We start from the raw sequence: 16,705 nt of genomic DNA, 5'->3' as shown, positions 1-16,705 counted from the left end.
CAAATGGACTGAGGCACAGGGAACTAATGTATCAAATGGACTGAGGCACAGGGAACTAATGTATCAAATGGACTGAGGCACAGGGAACTAATGGATCAAATGGACTGAGGCACAGGGAACTAATGGATCAAATGGACTGAGGCACAGGGAACTAATGGATCAAATGGACTGAGGCACAGGGAACTAATGGATCAAATGGACTGAGGCACAGGGAACTAATGGAACTGCTGGACTGAGGCACAGGGAACTAATGTATCAAATGGACAGAGGCACAGGGAACTAATGTATCAAATGGACTGAGGCACAGGGAACTAATGGATCAAATGGACTGAGGCACAGGGAACTAATGGATCAAATGGACTGAGGCACAGGGAACTAATGGATCAAATGGACTGAGGCACAGGGAACTAATGGATAAAATGGACTGAGGCACAGGGAACTAATGGATCAAATGGACTGAGGCACAGGGAACTAATGGAACTGCTGGACTGAGGCACAGGGAACTAATGTATCAAATGGACAGAGGCACAGGGAACTAATGTATCAAATGGACTGAGGCACAGGGAACTAATGGATCAAATGGACTGAGGCACAGGGAACTAATGGATCAAATGGACTGAGGCACAGGGAACTAATGGATCAAATGGACTGAGGCACAGGGAACTAATGGATCAAATGGACTGAGGCACAGGGAACTAATGGATCAAATGGACTGAGGCACAGGGAACTAATGGAACTGCTGGACTGAGGCACAGGGAACTAATGGATCAAATGGACTGAGGCACAGGGAACTAATGGATCAAATGGACTGAGGCACAGGGAACTAATGGATCAAATGGACTGAGGCACAGGGAACTAATGTATCAAATGGACTGAGGCACAGGGAACTAATGTATCAAATGGACTGAGGCACAGGGAACTAATGTATCAAATGGACTGAGGCACAGGGAACTAATGGATCAAATGGACTGAGGCACAGGGAACTAATGGATCAAATGGACTGAGGCACAGGGAACTAATGGAACTGCTGGACTGAGGCACAGGGAACTAATCTAAGGGGGCAGCAAAAGCCAACACATTCTGGCTAGCCTTATAGATGCCCTCAGGCAGATAGCCTAGTACTTACCTATGAACCTATGAACCTATGTGTATATAAAACATTAGTTGATACACGCCTGTTTATATCACAGATGATCCACTATACGGTGCTTACGTTTATGATTCATCTTTCCTATGCAATAAGCTTCACAAAGTTGACACTTGGCTATGTAAATAATATTTTTTGTGCCACATGTGCCATAGGCATACAATGAAAATCTATTTCCCAAAAATGGATGCACTATTTATTTATCTGTGTATACGTACTGACAATACACACACTTACTACATTTAAAGGTGCCACTTTTGTAAGTAAGAATGTATCTATGTATTTATTTTTATTAATTACATCTGTATTATATTGCTGTTCAGATATTTCAATAGCCTTAGTCTTCAGATGTGACTATTGAAATATCTGAAGAGTAATATAATACAAATGTAATTAATAACAATAAAAACAAAGATAGCTGCATTGTTACGTACAACAGGAATACTGCAAATGTTAAGAATATAATGAGGAAGTGTTGGCCCTTAGTTTGTGGTTTGCCTGAACTGAAAAATATAGTGGATGCTAAATCTAATTTTGGATATAAACGGTGCTAGAATCTAAAAGATAGACTGTGCTGTAAAGAACAACAGAAAACTAATACTGCACTAATAAGTAGGAAAAGTGGCACCTTTACATGTAATGAGTGTGCATATTGTCAGTGCATGAAGCTTGCTTCTGGGAGGTTTCTTTTTCATTTTGACGTGTATGGTTCCCAGTTTATAGTGAGATAGCCAAAGCCACCCATGAGCATGGTGTTGGGTTGAATGGAAAATTACTGAAGTTCATTTAAGTAAGTAGAATGGATTTCCTGGGTCAATGAGGGAGATGTATAGTTCATAAAGATATAAGTGACTTTGTTTATGGTGAGTTGTACATGGGGGAGTTCAAATGTGTCATACTGCTTGACAAACCTTGAGGTGAGATTGTTTTTGATGTAAATCTGTTTTTGATGTAAATCGTGACACCTCCACCTTTTGTCCCTTTCTGTGCAGTAGCTGATGCAAATGTGTGAAAGGCATTACGGCTTTGCATTCCTGGGGTGCTCTCTGTGGCTTTTAACCATGTGTCAGTAACTACACAAATGGCAGCATTCTCTAGGGTTAGAGTAGCTTGCAAGGAGTATAGTTTTTTATTTAGTCCTTTAGGGTAATTTTGGTTTGGTTTAGCAGATTGTATTTTATTTATTTATTTAACATTTGTTGACCAGGAAAGTCTGACTAGGACAGAGCATATTTTCAGCAGAGGCCTGGGGAGAAATGCCTCAGATGCATGTCTTTGGATTGTGAGTGGAAAGTGGAGTACCCAGAGGAAACCAACACAAATGCAGGGAGGACATGCAGACTCCTCACAAAAGGCTCCCCAGCCAAGAATCGAACCAGAGAACCACTTGCTGTGAGGCGACAACATTAACCAATGCTCCACTGTCAATGCTTAGAAGGGTACTTTGGGGTAAACAATATTTTAGACAACATTCAAAAGCCTAATGAGGATAGATGCAGACTATTGCTAGAGAAGCATTGTGGTCTGGAAACCATATCCTCCCAGGCTGACAAATATTGCACCTCCTTTGAAGACATGAGAATATCACAGTAGACACTGAAGTAGCTCAAACTGCAGATTAGCCAAAGCACTATTTAACATGCTATCCTATGAAGTTACCTCATGTTCCTGAATAACCTTATGCCTGTTGCCAGCTCATAGCTCCGTAAAGGCAAGCAACTGCAACACACTCTGAGCATTGCATAATTCACTGTCACTTTTGTCTGCATAAGAGATTTTGGGCAAGGAAAATGCTAGATTAACACTGAGAACAGCTGCAAAATGACATCAGAGTGTCGTTAGAAAGGACAAAAGTAGATGCTTTGGAGAAGAAAGAGTCTCAGACAACTTATGATGAGACATCTGTATCAAAACATTATGGTAGACTCCTTTTGGGCAATGGATCTAGACTGATTCACCTGGGCATAACTGGTTTATAGGGAAAGGAATGGGCAAGCTTCTATGATGTTTCTACAAAATTAAGCATTTTCACAATGGAGCACGCAGTGGGTTGGATAGGAATGATGAGTGGTGAGCAGGGAAGGTGGCAGCCATATAAAGACAAAATGGCAAAGGGCAGATGTAGTTCACAGGTTTAAAATATGCAGTGAAAAAAAGACAGTGATGAACTGCATATAGGTAAAGACAAATTGCTGGGTTAAGAGAAAGACCTGCCAGATGCAGCTAGACATACTACCTCTGGGGAAAGTAGGGGGTGACACACCTTATCTAGGGGAATGGGTATCTGACCAAAGAAGTTTGCAAACATCTAAGGATGAAATGTAGAAACTGACAGAAAAGACTAGATGGAGTGACAGGAGATTTTGAAGATGTTTTATAGTTTGAAGCCAGTGGACCCAGACTGGGCATAGCAGGCACATATCATACTTGTGGTATCTTATGCCAGAGAAGATAAGGAAAGGAAGAATCCCCTAACTTTTGCAAATGTGGCAGACAAAACAAACCACCAGAATGCTTTCTGTATTTTAAAGCTGTCCATGGTTTGTATAAACCTGAGAATGCATCACGAGTGAGACAAGATTCAGCAGCTATAGTTCCAAATTCATAGTAAATGTGAATATCTAGATTGAAGTTGGGGTACTGTGACATTCCTATGGGGAATGTAGAAAGCAGTTTCTCTGTCTAGTGACATGAGTGAAAAGTTACAGTGCTCAACACTGCAAAACAATGCCACAATAAGAGACTTATTTTTATTGCTGAGGATGAAAAGCTCAAAGTAATTGTCATAATGACTGCATTACATGAGGTTTCCCAGGGAAAAAAAAATAGAACAGCATAAAAGTGGGAGTGAAAGTTTTAATTTCAGTGGACTACTTGGAAGAAATCAGAAGGGGGGTGGTGGTACAAAAGAGGATATATATCCGGAGACAGTGTTAATAAGGAAACAAGTTTTTTTTTTTAGGGGGGAGTTCAGCCTTAATCACTTAAACAGCTAATTTCATACTTTTCGTATCCTTTTTTTCTGATGAGAAATGTTTTACACTTTCAGTATACTAAAGGGTATATAGGTAAACCATGGATCCATATGTTACAGCTATCAACCTTTTCCTAGTGAACATGCTGTCTGAAATCTAAAAAGTCTGAGGGGAAATAATGTACTAGTTTCTTTTTGTCTTGGGGTGTGAAGTTAAAGTTAAAGCACGCATATCTGTTTTGGATAGTAGTTGTGATGTAAATATATACACTGAATGTTCAGACTTATGAAAAATTATGGGAAACAGAATTTTCTTTAATCTTCATAGTAAGTTCTACCGGATGTTGCTCAATAGGCATATCCACTGAATTCATATGTCTGTATGAACAGAAGGAAAAGAGAACTAAACTGTATGGTAATTTAGCGTGGCTGTATATGAACAGAAGGAAAGGAGAACTAAACTGAATGGTAATTTAGCGTGGCTGTATATGAACAGAAGGAAAGGAGAACTAAACTGTATGGTAATTTAGCGTGGCTGTATTTGCTGGGACGTGTCTGTGTGTTGTGTGTCTGTCCTTTTGAAAATTTAGAAAGCATGAATAAAAATTATTTAAAAATAAACACCAGTTCTCATCAATCAGCCTTTGCTGCCAGCAATAAGAATGACCAAAAAGAAGTCCTCAGTTTCACTACCCTGACTGCCTACTCTTTTGGCGCTATCCCATTATTCACTACCTAGCCTGCCTGCTCCTTTGGCATCATCCCATTCTTCACCACCCAGCTTGCCTGCTACTTTGGTGCTCTCCAGTTCCTCATCATACAGCCTGCCTGCTCCTTTAGTGCTATCCCATGCCTCATCAACTAGCCTGCCTGCTCCTTTAGTGCTATCTGTGCCTCACCACCCAGCATGACTGCTCTTTTAGTGCTGTCCCATTCCCCACCACCCAGCCTGCCTGCTCCTTTGGTGGTATCCCATGCCTCATCATCTAGCCTGCCTGCTCCTTTAATGTCATCTCATGCCTCATCATCCAGCCTCCCTGCTCCTTTAGTGCTATCCCATGCCTCATCATATAGCCTGCCTGCTCCTTTAGTGTTATCTCATGCCTGATCATCCAGCCTGCCTGCTCCTTTAAAGCTACCCCATGCCTCATAATCTAGCCTGCCTGCTCCTTTAATGTTATCTCATGCCTCATCATCCAGCCTCCCTGCTCCTTTAGTGCTATCCCATGCCTCATCATATAGCCTGCCTGCTCCTTTAGTGTTATCTCATGCCTGATCATCCAGCCTGCCTGCTCCTTTAATGCTACCCCATGCCTCATCATCTAGCCTGCCTGCTCCTTTAATGTTATCTCATGCCTCATCATCCAGCCTCCCTGCTCCTTTAGTGCTATCCCATGCCTCATCATCTAGCCTGCTTGCTCCTTTAGTGTTATCTCATGCCTCATCATCCAGTCTATCTACTCCTTTAGTGCTATCCCATGCCTCATCATCTAGCCTGCCTGCTCCTTTGGTGCTATCCCATGCCTCATCATTCAGCCTGCCTGATTTGTAATGTTTAGCCCTTACTTTAGCACCATGGTATCAGATGGTATGTAAGCAACAACACCCAGTTTGCAATCATTGTAAAAAATAGTTAGCCGTATGTGAAGATAAGTGTTTTTGAGATGCAAAAAAAAGATGATGAATAAAAGAGACCCCAGTAATGCTGCCAGTCACACTGTTTGCTGTCTGAGATGTCACATGCTACTTCAGGTTGGTTATACCTGACAGTTTGTTATCAATATCTCAACAAAAGGATCTACATTCAGGCCTTTAAGCTCATTTATAATTCCAGCATGGGACATATTGTCAAAGGCCTGGGTCCGATGCAGGTACACTCTATAAACTGCATGGCTACTATCTGCTGCTTCACTATCTTTCTCTGAGAAGCAGAGATATCTCCCTTTGATAAAATCATATTGTTGCAAGTCAAGAGCAATAAGATATTTCTATGTCAGAGCTTATATAATCAGACAGAATACAGGCAGTGGTTTTGTAAATTAGGCTGTTTAGGATCATGTGTTTGTAGTTCCGGAGAGCAGTTTTTTTTGAAGTGACATAATAAATGAATGCCATTTTCAGTACCTCATGAAGACACCCTGCAGCTTTGCTTAAGTTGAACATTATAGCAGGGGTTTAGGCATAGTGTGTTTGTTAAAGTTGATTAAGCAACCATATGTGCATTATTAGACCCCACAGAGGTGGCATTTTGCCTTTTGAAAGTGCACTTAAGACATACTTCATAATAATCTTGAGAGACAGAAGGGATTTGAATTTCTGGAGCTTCTGCTTCTACTGTGAAATCAGCACTAAATTTATCTGAAAGCATATTAGCAATACATGTATGGCTAGAGTCGGCAATAGCATCAGGAATTAAATCAGAGTATTGATGAGAATTATTTCTTCATCACCTGATATAGGTAAAGAAGGATTTATGATTACTCTTGGTTTTGCATGCTCTTCCCAATGTTCTGTTTTCATCTCAATTATGATAATTTGCAGATTATTGCTGATTTATGATAGAGTTGTTAATGTGCATACATTTTGATTTATGATAGGCCTTAAATAAGATTTTTTTGTTTTATTATAAATTTTATTGATGCATTCCACAAAACTGTCTTATTTTATGTTCTCCGATAAGTGACTGTGACTGAGTCTGCTCAGTTTGTGGTACTCGTTAGACAGGAGTAGAATTCATTGGCATAAATGACAGCTGATACTACATGGATCAAGAGATCTTAGAGTCCATCGTATAGCTTTAACAGGTTTGATTTTGTAAAGTCCTTGAATTCATGGGTGTCGTAGTAGTAGATGATATTCATGCCCTAAAGGAGGGGATTGATGATTTGTCACTGGACTTTATCAGACATAAAAATACTATAAAAGTAGTGCAAATAGATACACTCTTAATGAGGATGAGATGAAGAAGATTTTGACCACCCGCCCAGTGAGCTAGTTTCTGTTTTCAAAAGGCAGTTAACATTTACTAAGTCTAGGGCACTTGGTGTTTTCCTAACAATAGGTTCACCATTTAATCAATGAATAGATGAAATCACTCATCAAAAAGATATTTTTGTCTAAACATAATTTGGTTAGCATGTATAGCAATCTTTCATGTTCCTGCTGGGTCATATAAGGTAACCTGTAGCAGGATAATTTGAAATATAGTAATTTTTTTCTTGTAAGTTGCAGCCAGGTTCTGTAGTACCAAACGATGGAGTCCTTAATGCAACCCAAGCAAATGGGATTCAATTACTGAAAAAAAAACAAATAAAAAAGCAGACACCAAATCCTTCCAGTAAAAAAAATACCACTTCCGTCAAGTTTATTCCACTTAACTTCTTCAGACAACCATCCAACAAAACACATTAGTTGAAATAACCCCAAATAAAAGTCACATGACAAACTCCTCTTGTTATCTTAAAAGCATATACACAATAAAGTGCACCTCTTATCTCAATGTTTCATAAAAGATAACATTAATACCACTTGAATCTCTAAAACTATATGTGTAAATACATTAAAAGCATACATATATATAAATAATATGTATATATATATATATATATATATATATATATATATATATATATATATATATATATATATATATATACACAATATACACATAAAACTTTTTCAGTTGAAGCAAAACGGTTGACGAAAGCCCTATTTTTTTTACTGGAAGGATTCGGTGTCTGCTTTTTCTGTTTCTTTTTTCACGAGTTTGTTTAGTTTTTTTTTTTTTTTGGGATTCGTTTACTGGCTAAGACACAGGAGGAATCAGTCAAAGGGGAAGAAGGAGCAAAGGGACATAGACTACACACCTGTCATTTGCTCAGAGGCACACAGGGAAGTGCAATCTTCCTGCTGAAGGCTGGAGAGAAATCTCTACTCATGCTAGAGAGGAAGGGTCAGGGCTGCTTGGAGGCAATGCTCCTTAAGAAATTCAGAGACATCAGCCCAGTGCATGTCTGTGCACAAGCAGGTCAAACTCAAACCAACCTTGATTGTTTCCTGGATCATGACCCCTCTCAGTCTGTTCTTGTTTGGTAGAGAGAAAATGGTCTGATTAACTGAGAGAGGGTCTGATGATTGACAGACAGATGGGACAAAAATATGCAAAATTGAAGCAGAATTTAAAAGTTATAATTGAAAGTCCCAGACCATCAGAAAAGTGACTGTAAATTATGGTTGAAGCAAGACTCATCCTATCATTCATTCAGACCCCAAGCTGTGAGCAGCAAATGAAAAGGAGGTAGAGTTGCAATTTATATAAAAGACATACACATCTCTAGACTGGTCAAACAGTATGATGCACAGGAAATACTCTAGGTGCAGTTAACAACTGACAAGACCCCTATTCAAATCATAGCTAGCTACAGGCCTCCAATTCTGACTCAAGATGCCCACTCCACCTATCTGGACCTCTTCTAATCTTTCAAGATTCAACCCTTTATCCTGATCCTGGACAACTTTAACTATCCAACCATAGACTCCTATAAATATTCATGCCAAAACACAAATGTTAAGCGATTCCTTGACTTCATCAATGCAAATGCCTTGGACTTGGTATTAATCAACATGAGTAACCACTGCAGCATCCCTACAGTGTCATCATCCCTGGTAAGAGCTGAACACAAAGCAGTAACTTTCAAAGTCACCATCTCCCCCCCCCACCCCCTTGCTAGGGTCAAACAAAAAAACTTCTCCAAAGCTGATTGCAACCTCCTAAGGAAAGGTATAAACAACTTCACAGCCCCCTCCCCATCCACAGAAACTGGCATATATACCCAAACGTACACCAAAGTACTATATGAGCATTTATATAGCTGTATGGAATCAGGAATACCAGAGAGGATGAAATTCTCCTCCTCAAGGAAAAGTAAACCTATCTGGTGGACATCTACAATAAATAAAGTCTGTAATAAAAGGAAAAAAATGCTGTCCAGGACCAAGAAGGAGCAGGTGTCTAATTGGAAGCAATCTCTCTTTAACCTGAACAAGCAAATAAGAGCACTAGTGAAATCCTCCAAAGCAAACTTTGAGTCCAAACTGGCCACATCTACTAAAGACAATCATAAGGCTGTCTTCACATATGTCCACAATCTCAAGGGAAGCACCGATATCTGCTCAGAACTGGTGGTCAAGGACACCACATACACAAACCATGCAGAAATAGCCAACCTGCTGGCAGACAGGTACAGTGAAAACTTCACTCCTCTGTCCCCCCATCAGTAAAACAGGGCATTCCCAGTATTGGCCCCCCTCCCATTATCTCTAGAGAACAAGTCATCACTGTCCTCTCAAAGGCAAAAAATACAGCCTCCATGGGACCTGATCACATCCCAGACTGCATTCTACATGAACTCATGCAGGAACTTGCAGTACCATTAGGCATCCTATTCAACCAAAGCCTCATTACCAGCTTCATCCCAGCCAAGTGAAGGACAGCTGCTGTCATCCCTTTACACAAAGGTGGAGCATAACCAATCCAGGAAATTATAGACCCATTGACCAAACTGCCCTGATCTACAAGGCCATGGAGCAGATTATCATGGACCTCATTAACAAGGACATTGGCAACCTCCAGACACTTGATCCCACACAGTTTGGCTTTATCAAGGGGAGGTCATGCCTGTTAAATTTGGTTGACTATTCTGAGACAGTCACCAAGGCCATAGACAAGGGGAAGATGGTGCACACCACCTACCTTGACCTGGCCAAGCCCTTCGATACTATACCCCACTCAGGCATAATAGATAAACTCTGTCAACTAGGCATCAATCCATATGTTACCAAATGGGTAGCAAACTGGCTCACTGACAGAATCCACCTAGTCAAAATAGGGGAAGCCACCTCAAGTAGTAGACCCGTAACAAGCGGTGTACCCCAGGGATCAGTGTTGGGGCCTCTACTGTTTGGGATATATTTCTCAGAAGTGCAGGCCAAATCAAGTGGGCTATGGCTGACCGAGTTTGCAGATGACTGCAAGCTGGGTGCTGTCATCAATTCTCCTAGTGATGTGGACATCCTCCAAGAGGGTCTCACCCAAACAAATGACTGGTGCCAGAAACATGGCCTCAAACTGAATGCTAAAAAATGCATCATCATCCCTTTTGCAGAGAATGATGTTCCCACAAATGATCACATTGACAATAAGGCACTAAGCATGTAATCAGTTGTGAGGGACTTGGGAACCCAGGTTGATAGCAAACTGACTTTTGACCACCATATTGCCTCCATTGTATGGAAAGCTTTCTACCTGACCCACCTCATTAGTAAGGATATCTCATCCAGGGACAAGGTGGTCATAACATCCCTGTACTCTTCCCTTATAAGACCGATTATTGAATACAATGGCCATTTCATCATGTACTACATAAAGCACATACAGCAGCTGGAGAGAACACAGAGATTCCTCACTCGAAGAATCAAAGGCGTCAAACATCTACCCTACACAGATAGGCTAAAAGCCCTGTCACTCTATTCAGTCTCCTACAGACTCCTCAAAGGTGACCTCTGTCTGGCATACAAAGCAAATTTCGCAAGTCAAGCTCCACTCAAGTAACCCGCACGTGAGACCTCAACCTGATCTGTAACATCAATAGGGCTTGTTGGCAGGACAGATTTGTGTCCCAGAGACTCCCCCTTTTGTGGAATAGACCCCCTGTCAGTGTAAAGCAGAATACCTCATTAAACATTTTTACCCACAACCTAGATAACTGGATGAGGAACAGGAAATACCTATGTCCCTGCTGGACAGTGGCATTGGGTGCTGACTTTGTGGAACATGGGCTAAATTCTTGGCTAGGCTTGTAAGGGCCTCAGGGCCAATAGCCTAGTAACTTCCAATGATCCTATGATCCTAAGAAGAATGCCCAGAACACCAGCAAATGTCCTACGGTCTCTAGACAAAAAGTTAAAAAAATGTCCCATAATATAAATAGCATTACTAGATTACTAGTGAATGCACTTTAAAGCATTCAGATGGAATTGGATTAAATTATAAAAAATGCTTCTCTGACTTCTTTAGAACAGGCAGCAAGAACAAAGCTGATTAGAAGTAGTCAGTCCAGTAGCAGTGCAGCACAAAGGCATGAAGCCAAACAGAGAAGCAGTTCCTGCTCTACAACATAATTTAAAAATTAAATTTAAGAACCAAAGCCAATTAGAAAAATGGCTGTAAGTAAAGCCTGGAGCAAGAGCAATGCCTAGAACACTAGCAAACTTCCTACTCACACTAGTAAAAAGCAAAAAAGTATCAAGAACAAACAAGCAAACCTCTGTCACAGCAGACAGTATTAACAGTTAACCAGTTAATGCTTAAAGCACTGGGCAGTATGGAGGCCAACAAACTTGTACTCCTCCTGTTACCAGCCTCCTAGCACTTTGCATCTAAGGTAGTGTAGTAATATCTGTAATATCGTTGGAGCTTTTCTCCCCGGGCCTCCACTGAAAATGGACATATATCCAGCTGGACTAGCCCGGTCAACAAATGTAAAATAAATAAATAAAATAAATAAATAATGGCTTCATGTTCACTGATAATGGACTCCTACAAAGCACAGAAAGCTCTATCTATGAGAGTTGTAAGTGTCTAGCTAATACACAGACATCAATGTCACAAACATTAATACACAGTGAGCATCATACAGGCATACCATAGTCTCAACCACTATCACATCTGCAAGCAAAGCACAGTAAAATAACGTATGCTGATGATGTAAGAAATCTTTATCAAAGCCACCTAAAACTTGTAAAAAAAGACCTCACTGGCAGTTCTTCTACTCACCTACTCCATGCTCCACCACAACAAGAAGTCATCAATGGCATAGTTGCTCCGGTTAAGCTAATGCTAAACTCTCTTCTGATAAAAATACTTTAGTAGTAGGTTAGCCATATCGATTCCATAGTCACCAGGCTGGACAATGATATAGTTACTGTCAGCTACCTCTCGGGTGCCACAACTACAACATGGTGGTGGTCCCATGTGGAAATGAATTTCATGTGACAAACAATGCTGATGACCATGCAGAGAGACATTTCAGAACTTTTTAGGTATGTGAGAGATGAGGTTAGACTTTGGTCTTGTGCGGAATCCTTCCTTCCTTCACCAAGCATGATCCCTAGATATATAGACAGGAAATAATTGGCTTTGATATTGGCTGCTGTCTTTCCAAGGAGATCCAGTATGTATTAGACCAGATGCAATGGTAGATTTTTATTTTTTTTTCAAGAGATGGCATGAATCTCTCATTCAAGGTTTCTGCATACTGGTTAAAACTCTTATTGTCTCCATAGTGTCTTGTCAGCAAAGTCTATTTAATGCATATCCTAACTTAGCAAATTTTTGACACCTAAATTAGACCATATCAAGTTGGTACTTATGCAGGAGTCTCAATAAAAAATTGCTTAATCCTGAGGTGTTCCTATATATGGAACACTTTCATGCATGCATACTTAAAGAAACATAGTTTAATTATAAAGAAAGCACTCCTTCCAAACCTTTAGGCCCATGGTAACCATAATAGTGTTTCCATATTAGACAAGGACTACATCTCATCAAAAACCACAAACTGAGCTCCTAAAACTTCAGGTTACTAAGGACAACATAAGGTACCCCTCCATATCTACAGATGATCATGGCAGATTCAGAATTTTAGGACAAATTCCTATACACAATAATTCCGTAATCCTATGTGGCATCAACTATAAAACCATAGACTGGACATATACATATATATATATATATATATATATATATATATATATATATATATATATATATATATATATATTATATAAAGAAACCACAGCAAATTAAACACACCCAAATGGGGGGCTTTGCCCCCCACATACCCCCTAACTAAATATACCAACTCCGAGATGGCACTACAGTGTGGAAAAGTGCAAAGTTTACCATGCTGGCCAAATGATTCTTTTCCTGTGTTAAAATTATGATTTTTTTAACATTCAGTAAAGTGAACGTTTGATGTTGTTGTCTGGATTATATGTGATTCGGTGTTATGGTACGTCAGTCTACTGAAGTAGAACCATATATATATATATATATATATATATATATATATATATATATATATATATATATGTACATGTGTATGTGTCTGTGTGTTTGTGTGTGTGTGTGTGTGTGTGTGTGTGTATCTATATTTATATATATATGTGTATGTATATATATATATATATATATATATATATATATATATATATATATATATATATATATATATATATATATATATATATATATATATTTATATATATAGATATGGGTCTAGGACTATTCACTGAAAGCACATTTCACTGAAAGTCAAATGACTGTGCACAAATCACTGAAAGCTCAGTTCACTGAAACACATTTCAATGAAAGCTATATACAGCCTTTTCCCCCTGTTGTGCGACCCTGGAGTTAGTATATATAGTAAGGGGTGTGTGGGAGCCTAGCCCCCACATAGTTTGGATATATATTAAGTTCAGAAAAGAGTAAATTATTGGAATTGCAAGTATCCATGTATATAGTTCAAAATATTTAAAAGAGGTGGGGGGCTATGCCCCCCACACCCCCCTTACCATATATACTAACTTCAGGGTCGCACTACAGTGAGGAAAAGGCCATACATAACTTTCAGTGAAATGTGTTTCAGTGAATTGTGTTTTCATTGAATTGAGCTTTCAGTGAATTGTGCACAGTCAAATGTGTTTCAGTGAAATTTGCTTTCAGTGAATAGTCCTAGATTCATATATATATATATATATATATATATATATATATATATATATATAGATACATATATATATATATGTACATATATATATATATATATATATATATATATATATATATATATATATATACATGCATATATATATATATATATATTTCTGTTTTTAATTTCTCCAAGTATTTTGGGTTTCTAATACTATGACGGGAATGGACCCCATTCCTAAGTCAAAGTACGATTAAAGTTCATGAAATTAGTATTGCTTCACTCTTTGATGTCAGCCAAAAGTGCTCTTTGTAGCACCCGCAATGTGCCCAGTAATGACTCCTGCAATTTGTATGGTGTTACATGAATTGGTAACATATCTAAATATGATTGTAAATTCTTTTTTATAAGACCAGTTGCTCCTACTTCTATTGGAACCATCTGGGTATCTTTCTTCCACATGGCTTTCATTTCTGCTTCCTGCAGATTAAGGCATTTTATGACTTTGTGTCTCTCTGTACGCAAGACACTGTAGTCACTAGGTGTGGCAATTTCAATGATCACTGCTACTTTTGTCATCTTTTCTTGGACCACTATATCTGTTTTTCTAGCATCTATCTTTTGAACTGTTGGTATTGGGTGATCTCATCTGATATAAACTTCATCATTATCTATAATTCTTTGTGAGTCATGTTTCCAGTGTTTTCAGCCACTTCAATACCATAATGTTTGCACAATCTCCAGTGTAACAGTCTTGCCGCATTATTATGCCTTTCAGTATACAGTCCCTCTCCCATTAGTGTGTCACAACCAGCAACAAGGTATGTGACTGTTTCCAATTCAGTTTTACAAAACCTACACTTCTGTTTCTCCCATATGTTCAATGCACTTTGTAAACCAGTGTGTACATAGCCCCCTCTTGGGCTGCCAATATTAACCTTTCATTTCTTGATGTGAATTCACCTCTCCTTAACCATTCCTGTGTTTGTTCTTGATCAACATGAGGCTCTTTCAGAAGTATTCTATACTTGCAACTATATTTATGTTTTTTCCACATTTCTTGCCTTCTCATCTGGTCCATCACCTTATATTCTTTCTTTTGTTTTTTTAGCACATTCAGTTGCTGCCTGGCTTTTATCTACTTCTGGTTTGATTTCCATTCCTGCTTGATGTTGATATGCTTCTGCTAAATTAAGCAGAGATGTCATCTTAGATTTATTCTCCTTATGTTTTAAAACTTTCACTACATTGGTATATTGTGAGGTCAATAGGTAGTTGCAGATCTACACATATAAGCAATTTCAAGGAGGCCCATCCCTCATTCGGAACGGGGAATATATAATCTTGGTATACACTGATTTTTATAAATCATTTGTTGAGCACGAAGCATCTTTCTTGTTTAAATAGCCAATCTATCCAACACTTTTTGGTGCCAGTCAATCACTCCAAAACTGTAAGTTAGGACAGGAAGAGCAAACTAATTTATGGCTTGGATCTTGTTCCTAGATGTCAATACTGTTTTCAGGATTAATTTAAGTCTTCTAAAGTACTCCTTACAGAGCTTTATTCACATTTGTTCATGTTTTATTGCTGATCCTTTATAAATTCCCCAAGTATTTATACACTCCCTCTTGCTCAAGTTTTTTTATATCACATTCTTGTCCCAAACTGATGTTTTCCTGGTGCTGCAGTTTTCCTGTTTTAAAGGTTGCTGTTGCACATTTATCAAGACCAAATGACATTCCAATGTCATCTGAAAATGTTTTGACAACCTGCAGCTGTGCTTTCAGTTACTCATCTGATGAGCTATACAGTTTTAAATTATTGACAAAGGGAAGACGAGAAGTCATTAGACTTTGTTATTTTCTAGAAGCCAAATTGTAGCCATGGCCTAAGATGTTAAGTAAACCGTTTAATGGATTAATGGCAAGGCAGAATAGCAACAGTGACAGAGAGTCACCCTGGAATACCCCCCTTTGAATTTTTATTCCTGGGATAATAATCCGTCCTTTATCATGGCTTAATTGCAAAGTGGTCTGCCACTGTTTCATGGTTACTGTAATGTAATCAATCAGTGTAGGGTGCATTTTATACATTTTTAAGCACTCTTTTATCCATGAATGTAGGATACTATCAAATGCTTTTTTGTAGTCAATCCATGCCATACTTATATTCTTCCCCTTCTTACAGTTCTCCACTATAACTTTGTTTAACAACAAATGATCCCTTGTTCCATATGACTTTCTTTTATTGCCCTTTAGTTCTACTGCCATAAATGAGTTTTCTTCTAAATGACTATAAACTCTGTCGGCATTAATTCCCATGTATAGTTTATATGTCGTTGGAAGACAAGTTATTGGTCTATAATTTTTAGGGTAGCTTGCAGGTTCACTCTTAAGTGAGAGCATTGTTTTTCCTGTTGTTAACCAGTGTGGTGTGTGTTCGGGGTGAGCATATAAATAGTTCTTACTCATGGCTAAATCCTTGTGACAAAAAGTTAATACTTTAAGCCAAAAGTTAGGTACAGCATCTGGGCCTGGGGTTTTCCAGTTAGAGAATTTTCTCAACTTTGTTTCAATCTCCCTGGCTGTTATTTCATCCCATTTCATATCATGTATCTTTAACCTTCTTATTCTTTCTTTTACTTCTTCTGTCCATTTAGCACCTTTGTTATGTCTCACAGGAGCTTCATAGATACTTCTCTAAAATGTATCCTCTTTTTTGGAGGTCTTTCAATTCCTTTTACCTTATTTCGCAATTCTGTATAAAACTCTTTTGGGTCATCAATAAATTGCTTATTTTGTGCTTTTCCCT

This window comes from Protopterus annectens, chromosome 12.part0 (assembly GCF_019279795.1).
Source record: "Protopterus annectens isolate FY-2018-M chromosome 12.part0, PAN1.0, whole genome shotgun sequence".
In the NCBI taxonomy this organism is placed as follows: domain Eukaryota; kingdom Metazoa; phylum Chordata; order Ceratodontiformes; family Protopteridae; genus Protopterus; species Protopterus annectens.
Note: the sequence above shows the minus strand (reverse complement) of the source record.